At 41.6% G+C, this 21,071-nt stretch overlaps 1 long non-coding RNA gene across 1 annotated transcript; it reads left to right on the top strand.

Annotated features, from left to right (window-relative positions):
- The first annotated feature begins 623 nt into the window (after window positions 1-623).
- On the top strand, window positions 624-19,000 carry LOC120323845. The gene is made up of 3 exons (XR_005564742.1): window positions 624-790; window positions 8,495-8,633; window positions 16,177-19,000. It is a non-coding gene; the product is annotated as an uncharacterized LOC120323845 (long non-coding RNA).
- The last annotated feature ends 2,071 nt before the right edge of the window (window positions 19,001-21,071 follow it).

Here is a 21,071-nt window from a genome sequence, read left to right as displayed (position 1 = left end):
GTGTATAAGAAGTATTTGTCATGTTGAACCCCACTGGGTTTTAGATAAATTCCTGTGCCACCAAAGCCAATCTGCAGCCCTTCAGCCTGCAGGGTCCTTTTTGCCTGGCTATGCCACTGACTTGGGTGACCCTTTGTCCTGCTTTTGGCTGGGATAGAGTTAATTTTCTTCTCAGTAGCTGGTCCAATGCTGTGTTTTGAATTCAGTAAGAGAATAATGCTGATAACACACTGATATTTTAGTTGGTTGCTAAGTACTGCTCACTCTGAGTCAAGGACTTGCCGGTTTCCCCTGCTCTGCCAGGGAGCAGGAGCACGAGAAGCTGGGAGGGAGCAGGGCCAGGAGAGCTGAGCTGAACTGGCCACAGGGATATTCCAGAGCTCAGCATGTCACACTCAGCACATGAGCCGGGGGAGGTGCCTGTGGGGCAGGACTCTGCCTGGGCACTGACTGAGCAGTGCTCAGGGGTGGGGAGCAATTGTATTGTCCATCACTTATTCTGTATATTCTTGTATCATCATCATTATTTTCTCTTCATTTCCTGGCTTATTAATTTGTCTCTATCAACCCACAAGGTTTACTTTTTTCACCAATTCTCTTCCCTCTCTCACTGCAGGGCAGGGGGTGGAGTGAACAAGCAACTGTGTGGTGCCTGTTCTGGGGTTAAACCACGACTCTCTTCCACTCCAAATGCTGACTTACAGAATAAAATCCTCCCCCAGACTCCAAGTCACCCTTCAGAGCATATGTTCCAGAGGATTCAAGGACATGGGCTATTTATCTGTAGAAGGTAAGATACAGCTGGGTAGCTCTGTCTTGTTTTGTTTTGAAGTGTTGGAACAATTATAGACCTTAAGCTTTGGGAAACAGAAGTCAGTTATCTATTTTGAGACTGTGTAGAACACAGACAAGCATGTGAACTAAACAAAGGAATGTTTTTAGAGGTTCAAGGATATACTGTCTCTTTTAGAGTAAGGGGTAAGCTTTAGGTTTTGAGAGTTGTTTAGGTGCTGCTACCACAAAAAGAAAAATGCCTGACCTCCCTACACCACTGCAGTGATAAAACCCTGGATAACCAAATTAATACATAGCAGAGAAACAAGAGCACACAGCACAGCAGCTGTCATATCACAGAACTCCTTGGGTTTGTGTGAAAAGAAAGCCCTTTGCTCATAGGGGATGGAAAATTTTCCATCAGGTTTTTGGTTCTTATTTTAAATTACCAAAGCAGGAGGAATACAATACCTTGGCATGACTCACTGAGTGGCACTTCCTGATGCCAAACTGAGATCTGCTGTGACTCCAGGCAGAAAGCTTTCTATCAGATTGCATCCCAGGGCACCTACCCCCAGATGATGCTGCTCCTGATGACTCCCACCCTCCCTTCTTTTGTCAATAGAATCCAATAAGTTTTATTTAATGGTAGATTTTGTCTGAATCTGCAGATTATAAAGCACAGCTGAGAATGTGCAAAGTTTTATGCCTGAAAAGCACTGCCTGATGGTTTGTGCACACCCACGCAGTGCATCAGCAATAATGACTGCTTGGACTAGGTTTTTTTGCAGTGCAGTGAAGGGTCTTTTTGAAGTTCACTTTGTGTGCCTGCAGTCATTGTGTGCTGGATGAGAGTCTCAGAAGTCTAAATCCATAATAACATAACAGCTATAAAAGTTTTCGGAAAGTGCACTTAAAAGATAGATGTATGGGATGGGGATTAAATAAATCTATAAGGATTTTTTTAGCCCCATAACTTGGAATTGTGTCAACAAACTGGATATTATTTTGTATCAGTGGGAAAGAAAAGAGAGGGAAAGGGAGCAAAAATACTTAGAGAAAAATTACTTTCCTGTAAAAAAACTACAATAATGTCAAATGTAGCAAAAGAGAACTACAAAGGTTAAATATCTTCTCCCCCAAAACAAAATATCCAGCCTGAGAAGTTTTTGATTACATTTATATCACATGAAGAATTAATATTTTGGCTTGGGCTGCAAGGGGCTGGTTCTGTAATAGATTCTCCTTCCTGGGACATTTTGCAAATGACATTTTACACAGAGAAAAGTCTCCTGGAATATAACAGTAGAACGTGGCAACTCAAAAGCAATACTGGAATGAATTGGGAAGGCAGAGCAATCTCATCTTTTATAAGCTAACACAGATCACAATGCTCTGTTTAAATGTGCATCTCTGCATTGTGTTACAGCAGCACACAGAGGTGCATTCCTGCTTATGTCTCCATATTATTTATGCAAGAGCATAGAAAACTGCCATTATTTAATGATGAAATTAAAAATTCCAGTCTGTAAACTGCTCCTCAGTGTATTTTTCTCTTATTTTTACATTTCCATATGCTATGCAAGGCTCATCCCCATAATAGGAAGAGCACTTAAAAAAAAATCCCAAGGCTGAGGCACTAATTTAAGTGTTTTCATGGAACTGCAAAAAGAGTTTTTGCCAGTGGAAAAAAAGCTGATGGCCATCACTTAAGATCCTTGTATGTGCTTTAGGTAAAGGCTAAGGTTAGAATAACACTCAGAAACAATGACCAATCTGGACAATTAGTTTCTTAGATTATATGAAGGCTACTCTAACTAAACTGCCACTGAACATGTGTGTCAAATTAAGCAACAAATACCAAAAGGAAAGCTTCAGATAAAATCAGATTTTTTTCCCAGTCTTCTAATATTACTCCTCTGATGTCTAAAATGCAGCTGTCATTCCTTGGATTTCCTTTGTTCCAGGAACAGTTTAACAGTGAAACACATCATCTCTGTAACTCTGTTTTGGGTAAACACATTGAAAAATATCAGGCTTTCAAAACTTCTCCCTCCTGGCTGCTGTAACTTCTGTACTGACACAGCAACCTGGTATAAATCTCACCCTCTGATACAAAAGCAAAAGCATCCTCTGCCTCCCTCGTGGTAACAGAAGGGCACATCTTCCCTCATTCAAGAGTTCGGGGAAATTTCTGTGGCTTTCAGGTATTAGTCACTACAGAAGCATTGCAGAAAGCTGCATCACCAGCTCCACACACAAATGTAGGAGGGAAGAACATTCAGAGATAAATCTCTATCCCCCTGTCAGGGTCCTTTAATTTGAGCCAAAGCCCTACATGCCCTCCCACACCTGCCAGCCCTGACTGCAGCCGATGAGATGACTGGTGCAGAGGAGGCACGAAGGGAACCCAGCAAAGTTTGGAACTGGAGGAAAGGTCCAGCACTTTGGGAAGGGCTTCCAGAGAAGCCAGGCAGGGCGAAAGGTGGGAGGCAGCAGTGACAAATTGCAGGAGTTCAGGGGTCTGAGACTGTCCCCCTCGAGGAAGCATGAGTCAGCTTGACATCATCTCTGCCCAGCCTTAGCAATGCCCAGCACACTGGCACACCAGGCACATCAGGGTGCCTGGTGTCTGAGCATTTAGGAGCTGGGGCACCTCTGTTAACTTGCCTAAATGAGTGCCTCTACTGAAAATGGGATTGGGGACCTTCCTCAATTCAGATTCTGAAAGCTCTTCCCCCTGCCTGCCTGCAGTACCAGAGGGGTGTCCTGTGCTGTGTGCTGTGCAGTCATATTGTCATGAAAACAAGTGTTCACTCAGATCAGTGATGGTGAACAGAGGCCACAGCACTGCCCAGAGCAGGATCAGTGTGATATCTAGGTGGTTGTCTCTCATCTGCCTAAAGACTCCTTCATCTGTCCCTCAGCAGAGCAGCCTCCTCAGAGCCCAAAAGCTGTGCTCCTCTCTCCTGGCACCTCTCTCGGTGCTGCAGGCACCTTAAAATGAAGATCTTAAAATGAAGACCCAGTGAATGATCAGTGCAATCATTGCAAGCATCTGAAGGACACAAAGATATCGTGGAGAATATGGTACAGAACTGCCCCAGCAGCACCCCAAATTCTCCCCTTGTAGCCAGCTCACCACCTTACTACCACTGGCAGTAACAAACTGAAGTGGGCCATCAGTAAAGAAACACAGAAAAATACACAAAACCAAGAATACAGAAATATCCCTGTAGCTGCTGTCATTCTTGAGCAGCAATTAAAAAGGAATGAAGCTTAATTTCATGTTCCTAGACCAGCTGTCATGCTTTTGCAAAAGAATTATAAATGTCTTCGATAAGTTTTCCTTATTGCAGACAGCTCTGTGTCAGACACATCCCTGGTCAGCAATTATCATCTAAATGTGCAAGTCAAAGATTTGGGGAATCAGTCTCTAGGAAATTGTGGCTTAGCAACAATGGAAATTGCAATTATGGAAAACACCCTGGTAGTTCCAGGTGCCACTTTCCTTCCAGAGCTCCTGAATGTGAGTTATCCTCAGCTCATTTCCAAGGTAATTCAGGAGATCCTGGTATTCAAGATCATTCAACTCAGATGAATGAGATTCTCATGCAATCCTAAATCTACTTTGTGCAATCTTAAATCTACTCTGGGTAATTCCCTTGGATTAGGGACATTGGCTTTGATACAGCAAATCTGTGATTAATTGAGGCTGATGAATAATCCCATTAAATTCAACCTTTTTTTGTACATTTGCAGAAATGCTGCCATGTGCACAGGTTATGAAAGGCAGATTTTCTGTGTGCTGCATTGGAAAGCAAAAGGGTAATATGTATGGGAAGAGACCCATTTTAATTAGGAGATCAGGAAACGGACCTCAGGTGTTTGACCTTCAGGTGACAACTGATAAATGTGTTTCTTGTATGTGAGGGTGTTTAAAATCATTTACACGTCTGTGTTTTGGACTGACAGTCTCGTTTTTCTCCTTGGCTGACGGAGAAAGGTTAAACTTCACAGTTTTACATTCTTACCCTGGCGTTCTTGGAAACAACTGAAATCAGTGCTGCATTTTCCCAGCTTCTCTCTCCAGCCCAAACTGCCCATCCCGCTCCCAGGGCTCGAGCAGGGGCAGGAACACAGGGCTGTCCAATGCAGAGCAAAGCCTGCTGCTGTTTGATTTATTGGGACTCCAAAGGGAATCCCTCAGGCATGCAAAGATCCAAAAGGGGTAGGAAAAGGCTGCTTAAAATAACAATCTTATTTTAAACATGGATTAGAGGCTGCCCTGTCTTTCCTCATAGCAAAACAACCAAAGCAGTGCAGGAGCTGAAGTGCTGGATCCACATCCTTTGGGAATACAGTCACGTGGGTTATGAGGCACCAAACCTAAACAAAAGAACCCAAGAAACACATTAGTGCCAGCATAAACAAATAGATGTTTAAATTAGGATGAGGCCTCCATCATGGCTTTGCATTGTTATTTTGAGGACTGGTGGGACACTGCTCCCCTCTCCTTCGTAACAGACCCTTTCTTCTTTCTCCTTGTTAGGAACTGGTCTGTATTCATGGAGTTGAAAGGGTTTATGACTTATAAAAACAACTGACAACCTGTATTTCATGAGGACTGTACAGTCTAAACACAAGTGTTTGTCTCTACATTGCCATGGTAACGGCAGAAAAATTGGTTATCATTTTCTCGGCGATTGCTGTCCGTTCTTCCCCAGACTATCTGGCATGGAAGTGTTTATTGCTTTTCACCAGTGTGGTGCTGCAGAGATATTTTTAGCTCATCTAATTCAATCTCATATTTAAATCAATCTGAAAATGAGTTACCTTTTAGTCTGCCAAAGGATGCCAGGCAAAGCTTTTGCTGATTTGATTGTGCTTTGGCTTGTGATGATGAAAAAATTACACCATGCAACAAAATGTGAAAGTGTCCCAAAGTTCTAGAAGAATTCCATTATTTCATTTCAATTTCACTGTTATCCATTCAAATTTGATATAAAATGCTGTTGTTTGTGGAACTGTGGAGGCTTGCACTATCTCATCAGAAGTCTGAATAATAACATAATTGCATATTCAAAAATATCTCAAAGCAGATTGAGAAAATTGCATATACAAGTCCTGCAATATTGCAGGAGACAGGCATAAATTATTATATTTTACAATAAGGGAGGCAGGGTATTTAGATCTTCATCCATAAATCCACTTAAAGTCAATAGAAACCGGCTAAATTCAGTCATAACTACCTTGTCTACTGATACGTAGAATGAGTCTGGCAGAAATGAACCTCCAAGCCCAGCATTTCTCAATCACCAAGGCTTCTATAACTAGTAGACCATATCTCAATATTTTTTGATAAAATAAATTGCTGACTGTTATAAATTGCCTGTCATGGCAGAATACCTTGGCACAGTCTCCAGTCACAGCTGCTCTAAGAGTAGCGCTGTCCCCAGCTTCATTCTGAGGTCTGTTGCCTCTCTAAAAAGAATAACTGATTAAAAGGATTAAGTTCTTTTGATAAGGACAAACCACTCTGGGCTGCAACACCAGAGAAAAGCTTCTTGGTTCATACTCAGTGGAGGTAAAGAGGTGGAACAGGAGCTTCCTAATATCCCCCCAAAGTGCCTGGATGGTGAGCTGCAGAGTCTTTCCTTCAGTGAGAATCTTCCCTCAGTAGTGGCTCAATGAGAGAAACCAATTAATTCCATTGATTTTGCACAGGACTTGGAAGAGCACTTCAATTTTCACAGATTTTGATCTGGAGGAGGCATGATCATCCATAAAGTAACAACAAATCTTTGAGGAAAAGCTTAGGGATCAGCAGTGGGAAAAAATTACTAAAAGGTATGAAAGACCTCATTAATTTAGTTGGAGATGAATCTATAATACCTGAACATTTACTGTTTATTTCTCACATCCTTCTACTTTAGGATCTTATTTATATTTCTGCAAAGAAACTCATTATCACATTCTTTATAAAATATATATTACAACAATTGTCTGAAACCACCAAAATTAGAAAAGATTTAATTTATTTCTAAACAACTTCTTTTTCCTGAGTAATGTTCAAAGCATATACATGGTTAAAACAACCTTTTTTCTGCTGTATTTATGGGTGCTTTTTTTAATTCACTCTCAAGTCAGTGCTCCTGTTTGCAGGAAGTGAGATCATCACAGTAAATGCAGAGAATATGAATGACTCAAGGACTAATAATTCTAAAATTGCCTATGAGACACTGAGCCAGAAGGCTCAGGCATCAAATGGCTTTTCATTTCATATTGGCAAAGACATTCAAATGATAAGCAAGGGAATTGGAGTGATAACCTTGCAGGATGCCAGTCTGAGTGCCAGTGCTGGGCAGTGGTACCTCCTTGCTCAGGCAGCAGAAGGGCTTTGGGCAGAGCAGGCTCTCGCAGTCCTCGAGGGAACAACTGCTAATTCCATCTCCAGGACATGCCCGTGGCTCTGAGGCAGTGACACAGCCCTGCTGCAGCTCCATGACATCAGCATTTCTACAGGAACTGTATAAACACCACTGGCACTCACAGTCTGGAGTGACCAGTCTGTGCATAAATCCATTTTGCACAGAGTATCCACAGACAAACGCTCACAACACAGCTGAGTTTACAATTAACACTCTAGAAATCACTTCCTGGACAGAGCACTCAAACTTTACCCTTCTCTGTAATTAGATTTAGAACAGACCTTGAATCCTAAGAGCAGATTCCCTCTTGTCAAACCTACAACATCCCAGGAACTGCAGCAGTCAGGACAGTGTCCTGTCACAGAACCTCTGCTTCTGCAACAAACACTTCCTTTGGGCCAGGAAGCCTTACAAGTTCACTTGTGTTCCTTTGCCAGAACTCAGCAGCTCTTGTAACGTTTTCATTAATGTGGTGGAGGCAAAAACCCTCCCACATTGTCACAAAGGTCTGCTCTATTCTCTTGTTAGTGAATTCCTGCCCCACAGTTGGCATGTTGTGTGCTGTAGCAGTATACTGGTGACTAGGAAGCATTCTCCAGCTGAAAAGACTTCTCAGAAGCATCTGAGATACATCTGAGCCTCTCAGAAGATAAATGATCATTGAAAACTTCTACATTTAAACTCTTCTCTACTGTCTGTTCTATGCACAAAGGAAGCCCAGACAGACAGATGAACAGTCCAATGAACTGGGAAAAACATGGGGACACAAGTTCATAGTGTGTTTATCAGCAATGAATGCCAAGCCAGTGCTTTAATGGCTTGATGGGCACACAGCTTTTGTCCAACACATGGGGAGGTGCCTTACCTGTGACTGTGCAGAGGCATGATTTGCTGGGGGGACTGAATACACATTCATGTGACTGCTTTGGCACCTTTAGGCATGTATTTGAGTAAAGATTTTTTTGACTAGCAGTACATATATCTGCTGCTTTGGGATGTGTGAACTGTCTGTGAAGCTATGCATGAAGATTTACCTCCGCTTGCATAAGGCCTATATTTGGTGTGCAGTCAAGAACCTACTTGTAGAGATTGTCCACCCAGTCACTGAGTTACAGAATGGCTGAACATCTCAGGATGTTAAAAAGATCAGAGTGAAGGCTCCCAGATTGTGAAATTATTCCAAGTCCCACATACACACACCCAGACACACAAACTGTGCAGGGGAGGAGTTGCATTCTGTTTTTAAAACTTCTGCATTTCAATCAACTCACATTTCTACCCTGCTCCAGGAGCTAAAGCTTTAATCAAAGGACCAGTTTTCGGAAGATTTGCAGTAAGAGCAAGAACACTGGGCACACTCCCTTGGATGGCTCCACACCTGTACATACTCTACAAAGCACCAACCGTGGCTTGAAGCTTCTGCAGCAGGTCAGACCTACACTGCCAGGTTTGACAAGGGCTCCTTTCCTTGGTGCTGCCTTGTTTTTTGAAGTCATGGCTTGCTTAGCTTAGAAAAACGTTCCCATGAACTAAGACCAGCTTCAGTAAGATTGACAGCTTTTTCTTGCAATCTCTGTACTTCTCAGCTGTTTTCAGAAGAGCTTCGGGCCGACATAAACACAGCTCAAAACACAGCAGTGCCTCCAAGCATCCCTGATAACTATCTGGCCTGTTAAGATGTTGTCAGTCTTATTATAGAAGGTGCAATGTTTGATCTCAGAGGGGACAGATTAACACACCAGACTTGGAAACTTTACTCTTAATAGCCAGCTGTCGAGGGAGTGCTGACATCCCAGAGGATTGCACTCTGGAGTATCCAATAGTGCCCAGTTACTCAGCAGCCTCACCACTTCCATATGCAGACAGCTATGACAGAGGTTGAGGGGAGACCTAACATTTTTCCCTCTAATGACAGCGATAAAATATTCATTATTTTCACTAGGAGAAGAAGCAGGCTAATTCTAGTCTGCTCCTCTGTCACAAAGATTAGTTCATTGCTTAGAAATCTAAGTACACTCACATAAATAGTGCCAGAAGGGAGAAATGGATCTATTGCATGATATATTTATTAATTTCACACACAGAATGTTAGTTTTTTATGTAAAAAATACTTCTGTCACCTCTTCTTCTCCCTACTCTGCTTTTTTTCCCCCTCCTTAATTCACGTGGTCACTCTTCCCTAAATTGGGATTCCAGGAATACTGAGACACAGGTAGTAACTGCACACATTGATTAATCTCAATCACAGCTGGTTTTGACTACCTGAGCTCTTAGATGGTGCAATAATGCTTCCAAAAGAATAAAAAGCTAAATTAGCTCATTGTAAATTAAAAAGTGAGGGGGAAATGTCTATCAGGTACTGTATATAAATATTCTAGCAATTATTATAGACTGTACCAATGTCTTTCCTGCTACTATTGCCGAAAGATATTCGAAGATATAAACCAGAAGCACAGCAAAAGCTGCTCCTTTGAAAGTATTTTTCAATGTGAAACAGAGGACTCGTTTTTCATGAAGTTACAGAAGTTGGTTTACTGATAACAACTACAACCACAGCAGATAAAGCTGATATTCAAGTTCACCCAGTCTGCTGAAGATGGAACCTTCGAAAGTCTAAATTACCCCCAGACCAGCACTGTGAGCATCTGCTCTGCAAAGATCCCACGGCATTTTAGCCAGGGACAAGATCATTTGAAGCTTGTGAACCAATGGGTTAAATTTGGCTTGATACACTAAAATTGAGAGGCTCTGATACACTAAAATCACAGCTTGAATTCAGCCAGTAGCTGTTCAAAATCTGTTCCTTAAAAAGAGTCCCTAAAAAAACGTGTTGTGATACGTAAAGGGTTTGAAGTTACAATTGCATTGCAAAGTTGGTATTTTTAGCCAGGATAACTCACGGGTCACAACGTGTAAGCGGAAGAGATTTGTCAGTTTAAGCAAACTTCTACATTTAAACCTCTGGGCTACTTTGTAAGTTCCAGCATAAAAATAGTACAAAAGGCCATAAAAAATCCAATCCAGAGTAACTATGTGTTTTGTAGAGTAATTCTGGATTTCTCTTGGAATTGAAAACAGAATTTCAGTATTTGTATTTTCACCTCAGACATTAGACTAATTCAGCTAATAAATACTGGGATACTGGTAGCTCCTGATACTAGAACTAGAAATACTATTTCTAACAATGGATTCATGGAAAACTAACAGAAACATCTGCTCAATTTTTTTAAATTATATTTTTACTCAAACAGCTCTGTCCATAGTTTGCTCTTAGTGTGGTGCCATGGGACAAGGTGTTATTAATACTGAGTTGCCCGAATATGATGGTATCTGACAAACTAAATTATATTCCCAGATTATATTTAAAAGTCTGCGGACTAATCCTGCCTTTTTGTAATAGAAGATCTCATAAGGATTCTTTAGAAGCAGCCCAGTCTGACCTATAAACCTGAAGGTCTCCTCTTCTGAAGATTTAAGGTAGCCAGGGTTTGTGAAAATAACTTCATGATGATCTGAGTCTTACTTTCACTGTTATAAATGTGGTTTTCCCTGTTTGTGGGGCAAAGAACACAAACCCTTCTGAGGAGAAAAAACCCCCAAACCCAACAATAAAAACCCACCAAAACTCAATGGATAAAAGACACTTTAGTCTTACTGCAAAGTATATTAACCATGGTTACCACTGTGCCCTCATGCAGGGCGTGCTGGATTAATTTAGAACTAATCTTTAGTATTTTCTACCTTTTTTTTAGCCCACATGTAGTTACAAAGCACACAAATTTATATGTCTGAAATTGAAGTCCTAGGGAATTTTTTACTTGTCCTGTGTTTTAAAAAGGGTATTTGCCATGGCCAGTGTCTCATGAGGAATAGCCGAGAAAGAAATTTCAAAAAAGGTTTATCACTATGTTCTTTTTCTTGTAGTTTTCTACTTAAGATGAGAATCTACAACAAACCAAAGTAAATGGACAAAAAGAACAGCCAGAGGATCTCTACTCAAACTTTTGCTATCAATTCTTCTCAATTAATCATTTACTGAAGTATTTCTCTGCTCTTCCTATCACAGAGCGAGAACCTGTTTCACTAATTATTTGTGGCATAGTAACACCCAGGAATCTCTTCCTCAGGCAGAACATTATTATATTAACACCCTGTAAAAACAGAACAAGATAAAAGCTCCCCATTCCATACAACTTACTGTGCTGGTAATTCTGCTTGAGGAGGGTAAATCAAACCCCATCATTGAATAGATTCTTAAAATATAGAGATAAGGACTGGATGAAGCTCCAGGTTGGAACTCTACATTTACTAACAGCACTTACAAAATGCCTACTTATCACAAAGTGTCTGCTGGAATCACAGGCAACCATTATCCCTTTCCATGGAGCTGAAACAGCATTAAAATGAAAGAAAAAAAAACAAACCACAAACCCCTCAGTTTGTTGTAATCTAATTTCCAGCTAACTCTGCTTCTGATGAAAACCAGACATTTTCCTCTTTTCCCGCCTGGAAAAGCTCAGCACAATGTGATATAAAGCTACAAAAGAAAAAAAGGGAGATACAAACATTTTATAAAATTCAATTACCTCTTTCTTAAAGTATAGCCTTAAGCTCCTGGAAATTAGTGTTTAGTTCTTCCTCTGCTTTAATCAAGCAATTTGGCTGTAATTGAAGTGGCAAGTGATGCTACAGAACAAGTAAACCATTAGGTCATTGCACTCATAGATATAATATGAATTATTTCTACGGTCACCGCCATTAGTAGAAGATGGGGCTGTCAGGCCCTGGCCTCACACTCCCTGTGTAACCTCTTCCCCACTCCAGTGGGAATCCTGCTGGGTGAGGGATAGGAGGGAGCTGTAGGGATCATTATCCTTCAGGCTTAAGAGGCAGTGACAGAAGTCATCAAAAGCCAGTGTGTATTCTGTGCTGGGACCACATGAGTCACTAATAAAGGCACTGAAAAAAGAGATTATCTTTCAGTAATTGTGTGATGCACTACATCCTTATTGGTTTACTTCTGTGCAAAGCAGCCCTACCTCGCTGCTGACATCAAGGAGAGGGTAAAACCTGGGCTTTTTGTGTCAGCAGTGACAGTGATGATACTCTTGAGCAGCCAGCCCTGTAAGTGAGAACATCCTCTCAGTGAGGTCAGCTAGAACAGCCTGTCTTGTGCCACTGCATGCCACTTCCAAGGAAATTTTAGCTCCTCACAGAAGTGGCATAAGGTAAAACAGAATATTCAGACTCAGGTACACAGCAAGTTCTCTGTCAATAAGTTAATAAGTGCAGGCTTGGACAAGGCTGGAGACTGTCAAACATCAATTTTGGTACAAACTGTTCTAAACAGAAGTGGAAGATGTTAATTCAGAACAAATGATTTGTTTCAATCTGAAAAGTCAAAATAGTGTTTTATCCAATTTTTGGACTACAAAAGTAAGGAGTTTGGTATTGCCATCTAAAAAGACATTTTGTCCTTCCATGTAGTACAGAATCACAGGATGTGCTGAGTTGGAGGGGACCCACAAGGATCATGGAGTCCAGCCCTTAGCCCTGCACAGGACCATAACCCCAGGAGCCACACCCTGTGCCCCAGAGGATCAGTAACACACTGAATCCCAGCAGAGACTCCAGGGACAGTCTGAACTGAAACAAGAATATGGCAACATTGTATCTGAGGGGCACGTTTTTAATTATGAAAACCTCGTGGGGAAAAAATGCAAAGCTGTTTTTATCTGGTGGTTTTGTTGCCTCAGGAGCCAGGATTTTTCAAAGACTTTAAAAATGGGGGTTACCTGTACTCCAGGGGTCTCTCTCTGTGATCTCCCTGTTCAGTTTGGTACAGATGCCACTCCTGCTGCCACCATCCCTGGGGTCTCTCTCCCACAGTGAGCAGGATCTGGGGAGCAGTAAAGCAGCATTGCTCAGTTCCACCCCACTGCACACAAAAGCATCAGAGCAAACCCTGCTGGAGCACTCTAACAAACTGTATTTCCATGCACTCCAAGTCTAGACACAAGGAATCCGAAGGGGTTTAACATCCTGCTAGAGGGAGATGTGTGCCCAGAGCCCAAAAACTTGGAAACAAAGGGAAGAGACTGAGGTACTTTAAAAAAACAACACCTCTCTTATAAATAACATAAAATCCAGAAAATGCTGGGTTTGAATTAGGCAAATTCCTGAATGGAGTTAAGATAGTTAGATCCCAAAGTGGATCTGAGGAACAAATCCACAGCATTCTCCTAAACTAAACTAATTTGGTCTCAGTCCTCCTATTCAGTGAGCTAGGCTCAGATTTCTGAAGTGTAGAATTTGAAGGATAAATTCTTAACTTCCTAAGAAAGAGAGAGCCAGTTTCCTCCCTCTGATCAACATATCACTCACATTTTTAGGAAAAAAAAAGTTCCACAGGGGAAAACCATTGAGGTCATCCTGCCACTGAAAGATAAAAAGATGAATTCCTGTGTCTCTGGGTGACAGGAGGAGAGCTGCAGGCAAAAAAAGGATAACCAAGGTCTCATACTGCCTGAAAGAGGGATGATCCCCAGCACCACACTGTTCTTCTGGAGTCCCTGGACCCATCACTTACCTTGCAAGAGGTTAGTTTAAAAGGAGGCCCACAGAGACACAAGTGCTCATGTAACTGCTATTAAAACTATGGCTGAGGTTCCCTGCCCATGGCAGGGGCTTGGAACTAGATGATCTTTAAGGTCCCTTCCAACCCAAACCATTCTATTATTCCAAGTTTCTATGTAACTGCTGTTAAAATTTGGCTAAACTAACTAGGGAAGTAAACAAGCAGTTGTTTTCCACTTTTTCACAAATCTGTTTTTCAGACAGACACAAAGACAGGGAATCACAAATACAGTCACTCAGCAGACACCAAAGTGCAGCACAGGGCACTGCTTCAAAACATGCCTGTGTTTATTTGATCTGTGTTTATACAGCAGCCCTTAAAGAGTGATGATTATATTATTGTAATCTCATTTAACATCTGAGATAAATGCTGGCTTTCTTTTAGTGTTTGGGAAGCCAAAGTTACTCATAATTCTATTCTGTCTCTACAGTTTTACTGTGGTTTGTGTTCTGTCTTGACACAAGCCAGGCATGTCTGAAAGTAAATCACCACATCCAAGGCAGCTGGAAATATAAGTGTCCATCAAATTATTGTGGTATTTAGAGAAATTGTCCTTACCACTGATCTGGATCTTTCATTTGTAGCCAGTTTTGCATAGGTGGGAGATACTCTTCCAATGGCTTTGCTGTTTTTTCTTCTCCTTCAGAGTAATATTTATCTGGGGAGGACACAGGCTTGATAGAGGGAATGAAGGTGTTTTACTTAATTGGAAGGTTTTAATCCTTAATTGTGATATCTGAAAAAATACTAAAAACATTAAATAAAGTGTAACCAACATCCAGAATTGAAGAAAAAGGGCCTGAGGAAAAAATAGGACTATAACCTTGTCTCTTCTCTGTAACTGCATCCTGCTGAGTTTTCCCCTTTGGGAACTGAGCACAGCTCTGTCTACTAAACTCACCTGGTGACTCCAGGGTTCTTTTTCTCTGGAATGAGAGAAACCTCATTAAATGTCAGTCTTCTGAATTCTTGGAGCTTTGTGGTGAAAATGCATCTTCCTTTTAACAGTTTTGTCCTATCTTAATTATCCTGGAGAGCACATGCCAAACCCTCCCCGGGCTCCATTTGCTATTTACGGAACAAATGAGGTTCTCAGCAGGAGAGCAATGCACACACCCACAGAATGCACTGGGAACTGTGCCCTGCCCGAAGAGAGGGAAAAGGAGATTCCACCCCCAGGGAAACCTTGTGTGTGAGTCTGAGCAGTGCCTGCCAGTGGATGTCCTGGGCAGTGCTGACAATAATGCAGCAGGGGATCCTTACAGATCAGTCTTGGGGCAGCTGGAGCAGAAATATTAGTTACCTGTGTAACAGTGTGGGCTGTGGAAGGATTTATCAATGTTACTTGTTCACTAATATTTCTAGTAAAAACTATGTATCTATTCCATGAGTTCTTGGAAAGTTTCAGCACTGTATCAGGAAGTAGAGAAATAAAATAATTACTGCCAAATCCCAAACATCCTTCATAAAGGCTGTCCTGGCAGGAACTGCAATGTGAGAATAGTGTCAGTGCTGGATTGTTTAGCCTTTTTTAGTTATACCCATATTCACACACCTCACTGTCACAGGAATATAAGAGCCAAAATCAATAAGGGAAGATCTTTGAGAAATAATCCTGTTCAAAAGGACAAGTGATCTTTGTTTCCGTAATGATCCTGGAGAGATTGTCACATTAACACAAGAGGCTGAGCTCTTCACAGTAGCATCTGAATTCTGCCATTTGGGAAAGAGGAAATAGAGGTTGGTGCTTTGAAAGCTCTTATGGCACTTGTGGTTAACCTTAAAACCTACTGTTTTTTTGGTAGCAAAGCACATCAGTGTTTCCTTTTTTATTCCGAACCTCAAATGGAGTGAAAATGTTGCTTATGTTGTAAAAGCACCAATCTAGAATTCTGACCAAAACTGAGGCAGTAACTAATTTGTGGGTGCTTTGGCACCTGCCAGCAAACACACAAGCATCAATGAGCTACTGCACAATCTCTTTCTGCACAGACTACAGCTGAAATGATTTTTATTTGTTTTGGTAACGTGAACCCAAACAACATTAACTCCAGAGCACAGATTCTTTCCAAAGTAGACAAACTCTGGTTAATAGGACTGAATACAAGGGAATACCATACAAAGGAACTTAAAAAAAAAAGAAATCTCAATTTTTATTTTCTTGTCCAGGACAAGCAGGACACCTCTTTGTGTACCTTACCACATCTATATCCTGTACTCAAAGGTTGTTAGCACTGATGTTTCTTTGTCTAGACTGGTTAGTACAGCTCCTTCCTTTACAAGCCTCCTAATTCAACTTCCTCCCACCTAAGACACTAATTTACTCTTTTTCAGATATTCTGGACATCTAATTCCAGGTAAAAGAAGTGGGCATCCTTCCAACCCAGCACAGCAATCTGCTATGATGGAGCTGCTGTGCAAAACAATTCCAAGAATTGTAAAAGTTATTTCATCTGCAAACAATCATTTTTAAGATGGTTTTAAAGCATGTGTTACACACAGTCATCCAGCTTTCAACATCACAATACAGAGAGTGCAAAATCATTTCAAAAGATGGAACATTTTAAAAAAAATCCAACTAAAAGCTAATGGCCAAGAATGTTATTCTACCCAGGTCCTCTCCCAATGTTCCCTGTTCCAAGCTCCTGCTCCATTTCAGTCATCATGGCTTCAAAGCACAAAAGTAGTTCAAGAAAAAGGTAGCTGGAATTTCTTACACAAAGGCCAAACATTGTAATTGCCTAGATTTATACATGAACAGGACAATAAAATTAAAACAAACCCAAGAAATCAACCTCTTTCCTGTAGACAAGGCAGATGGATTTTTTGTTAAAATTCAGGAAAAATTATTAGCAGTTGAAAATCATATCTTGCAAGAGAAAACATCAGGAAACCCTTCATGTCTTTCCCACTCCCTGTCTGTGGCATGTCAGCCCCAGCTGGGTCCTACCCCTTCATTCCTGTCAGTAAAATTTCGCTGAGGACGAACCAGCTTTGGATCCCTTTGCAACTATGGTGGCACAAGAGCACATGGTGACCATTAGTGCTTGATGACAACTCGAAAGCAGCCTAATTTGACTCTGTCTTTCATCCTCTTAAGGGGAAATGAAAGTTGGCATTGCCCAACATGAAGTTATAAATGACAGTACAGATGTAGAGCTGCATGCCAGGTGCTTTTACTTCTGAAAATAGTAACTGAACTTCAATATAATTCCCCACTGTATTTCACTCTGAGCTGCTCGTGGGAATGGGAGTTACTGACCCAGTTTGCCATTGCTGGGCACTGCGTTCAAGCCATGAGAGGCTTGGACAGGACCTGGACAGGGCAGGTCATTGCTCAGGACTGAGGCAAGAAAGGATTTGGGGTTAGCAGCAGAAAACAGCATCTTCCCACCCCTCTGTCTTTAGGGCCAGCAGCCCTGACAGCCCCCAAACCCTGAGGTGGCACAGGGGTATAAGGTGCACGTTGGTAAAGAAGCATAAATGACTGGCAGAACAGACCTGCTCTGTGTTAGGTAACCTCTGCCTCCACTTGTCCATGGAAATGGCTTAGATTTAACCAGTGCACCTGTGAAATATTTTTCCCATGAAATTCTCCTTTGTGGGTCATTTATTACTGGAAAGGCTGGCTACCTGCATGCTCAGACCAGTGGAGAGCACTCTGTGGCACTGTGGGCACTGCAAGGATTATTAGAAACCTTTGATATGGTTGTTTAATTCTGCAAAAATCTATTCCTGATTACAACAGAGAAAACGTGTTGCAACCTATGACAGCAGTGTGATGAAAAGAATTTTCTTCCACACAAAACAAGTATTCTTCTGTGGTCTTTTCCTTTGTTTTAAAATGAAGTTTGCTGTTTTGGAACCAAACTGAGAAAGTATCTCCTTATGTCACAGCATTATATCATTAAAAACAGGATGGATGCACACAAAGAAAAAATAAATGACTCTTGCTGGGCTAAAGCCTTAATAGCAGTTCCCCCTGTTTCCAAAATGCACTCATGGCAGCCTGGTTGGAGCAGCTACCCTTAGAAATTGCCTCAGTTTTGTGCATGTCCAGGGTGCTGCAGCCAGGAAATCTTGTTACACTGAGTGTCACAAACATCAAAACTTCCTTGTGACTTCCCCCCCCTCAAAAACTGCTTTGCAATCAGAGACAGTGGGGAAGAATCCCAAAACCAGCGAGGTGTTTGCATGACCAGAGCTCTTCACTCCAGCACAGAGGCACCAGCCATTTACTGCTCCAGGAGCTTCTTCTCTGCAGTGATTCACACTTGGGTGATGTCACCAGCCAATTCACCTAAAAAAACCCTCCAAGTAAGTTGGACATGAATGTTTTTTTGCAGCCTCTGAATCACACCTCGCTGTGACAGCAGATGGGGAAGCTGCTCCTGCCGTTGTGAATGAAGGGACCATATGTGCTGTAATTCCAACACTTGCCTGTGGCACACTGGGCTGGCAGAGCTGGACAAAGGCTGGGACTCAAATCACCTCGAGCCAGCAACGACTGCTGGATGTCACTGACTGAGGGGATGTGTCTGGGTGAGGGCAACAACAGCACTGGGACCACATTTCCTTCTAGACAATGAGTGAAATGCATGATTCATTCCTAAAGAGAAATAGCACCAAGCACTCCAAAAGCCCAACCCTGAACAGTTCCAAGATCAGGACTGGAAGGAGCTGAGCATCCCATCTGAGAAACTCCGTGGCTTTAACACCTGAGCATCAGATTCACTGGTGTCAGAGAGGCTGCATTCCCAGCTCCTTTCCAGGAGTGCACTCACAGGTTTGGGTGCTGGGAGCAGGATTATGCATGTTGGCCTAACACATATTGGCTTGTTCTTTTTGCTAATCCAAAACTGTTCACTTGAAAGATCAGTCACAGTCAGAGATTCAAAGGTAGGCAGCACATTACTCCTTCCCTCATTTGTTCATGTTGTCAAATAAGAAGAATTCATGACTTGTTTTGCATCCATTTCTGTTCATCAGCTTTGGAAGAGATTTCTTAGACATGTAATTTATATTTGTAATTTGAGAAATGCTAATATGAATTACAGGCACATTGTGTGGAATCCATGGACTCACATGGCTCAGACTTCTCTTTTACTCCTTTGATCATCCTTTCTCTGCCCTTATTTCTACTTTCTGATTTAATAAAGTGTGTGGGTGCATTATACATCGCATGTATATAATACATTTTTTAAACAAAATTGAACCAATGCAACACAAAAAGGCTTCTGCTTCAAAATCTGTTTTCCAGACATCCCGTGACATCACCTGAGACATGAGTCACATAGACATTGTAAGAGTTCTTTTCAGCAATGTTGGAATGACACAGCAGTGTCTGCATTTTCAGCTGCTGCTTCTAAATGTATTCTCACAAAATATCAGACATTAAAGACCGTAGATCATGTGCATGTAAGACAAATACTGCAACAGTCTCTTACAGAATAACAAGTCCACAGGAATTCATCCTTATTTGCATGTACATGATCCACAGTTCTAAGTAATTAAAGAACATCAGTTGAACATCTTGCTTTGCAAAGTCCACACTAAAAGAGTCTCCAGGAAATGCACTGATGGAGTCACACAGTGACACAAGTGGACAGGAGAGTTCCTGGGATTCCTGGTCCCCAGGGGATGGCAAGAGTGGGAAAAACTCACGTTGTTGCATTCCCTAGTCAGTGATCATAGCAGGATCTCACCATAACTGCAATTACAGGTAGAAGTTCTTGGAACAACACACAAACTCTCCATTGTGCAGCTTTGTTCTTTGTACACCTTGCAGAGACAAGTGGGTAAGTTAAATATTTGTTTATAGCATAGATAACATATGTCCAGAGCTGGGCCAGTTTAATCACAGGAGATTTTGTTAATTTGGCAAATTATATTCCCTTATCTTCCTTGATTAATCTGGACCTGCTCGTGAGGATTTAGGGCACATCAGCTCAGTCACCAGAATGGTGCATCTTGGCTTTATAATCTCTGCACCTGTGAAATCAGAGTGCTCTTCATAGTGAATGTTTCATTAATTGTATGACTTGCAAACTCAGTCTAAATTTCCCAATGGCCACACCCCAAAACAAAAGCAATTGGTTTCCCCCCTAATTCCCTAACAGCTGAGGATGGATTACATGTGATTATATATTTATAAAAAAACCAAACCCACATTTTTCAAAGAATTGCATATTATAGCCCTGACTTCCCAGCAGCCTTATGCTAAGGTTGCTCCCTGCATTCTCTTGTTCTAACCTTTCTCCATGCCAAAATACAGGGTTAGGAGGAGGAGTTCTGTTCAGCTGACAACATGGCCATGAAAGTTATCTTCCACCTTGTGCCCACAACAAAACCTCTTCGGTTCCTGTGCTGCTGCTGAGCAGGTGCCTCTGCCCCTGGTGGGTTACCTGCAACTACAGCAGGATCTAGACAGTAAATTACTGTTTGTCCTTGTTTCTGTCTTATACCTGTAATACAGGAAATAACTGAAGAGAATAAAGCTCATCTGAGACTGCCTTTTCTCTTGCACCCCTAATCTGGATTAAGTGCATTCAATATCCCAACATTATACCATTCTAATTATCTGTTCAGATACTGCATTTTAATTGAAAACACATTTTAATAATGAAAACTGTTTATGGCATTTGTCTGCTCAATCACTCCATTAGAAAGCAGTTTCCTAAAACTTTTTTCCATACTACAGACCCAAGTACCTATATATACATATATATAATCGGGTGGAAAAACAGCTCAAGTGCTTTTGGAAGAAATTGGGGGCATAATGTCAAGGGTCTCCAGTGGCTGTATTCATTGTAGAAAACAGATGAGTTACTAAACAAGCAGAGAAGGAGAAGTTTGTGTCTTGTAGCTGGCTGGACTGGCACATGAATAAGAGATGAAACCACAACACTAAGATATATAAGCTGTTAAAAACAAGTCTACATAAACAGTAAATCTTGTTTGACTTAATGAAATTTATTTCAGGACTGATGCAGAGGACACAGGAGGCTGAACAAGGCAGGAAATAACATAATCCACACTCAGGAAAAGACACCTCTTGCCTTGCAGCCTGGTGGGCTGCCAAGTGGAGGCAGCAATGGGGACAATACTGAGCAAACACCAAAATATGAAAAAGGAGTCATAGCAGGAGTGTGCAAAGGGTCATCATCTGGACCTGCACCACAGCAGCTTTCCCAAGTTTTATCATACAAGTGTAAGGAGAACAGCCTCCA

Source organism: Pipra filicauda, unplaced genomic scaffold (genome assembly GCF_003945595.2).
Source record: "Pipra filicauda isolate LSUMZ 115617 unplaced genomic scaffold, ASM394559v2 scaffold356_size1356884_pilon, whole genome shotgun sequence".
Taxonomy (NCBI): Eukaryota; Metazoa; Chordata; class Aves; order Passeriformes; family Pipridae; genus Pipra; species Pipra filicauda.
This window is presented reverse-complemented; position numbering and strand designations above follow the sequence as displayed.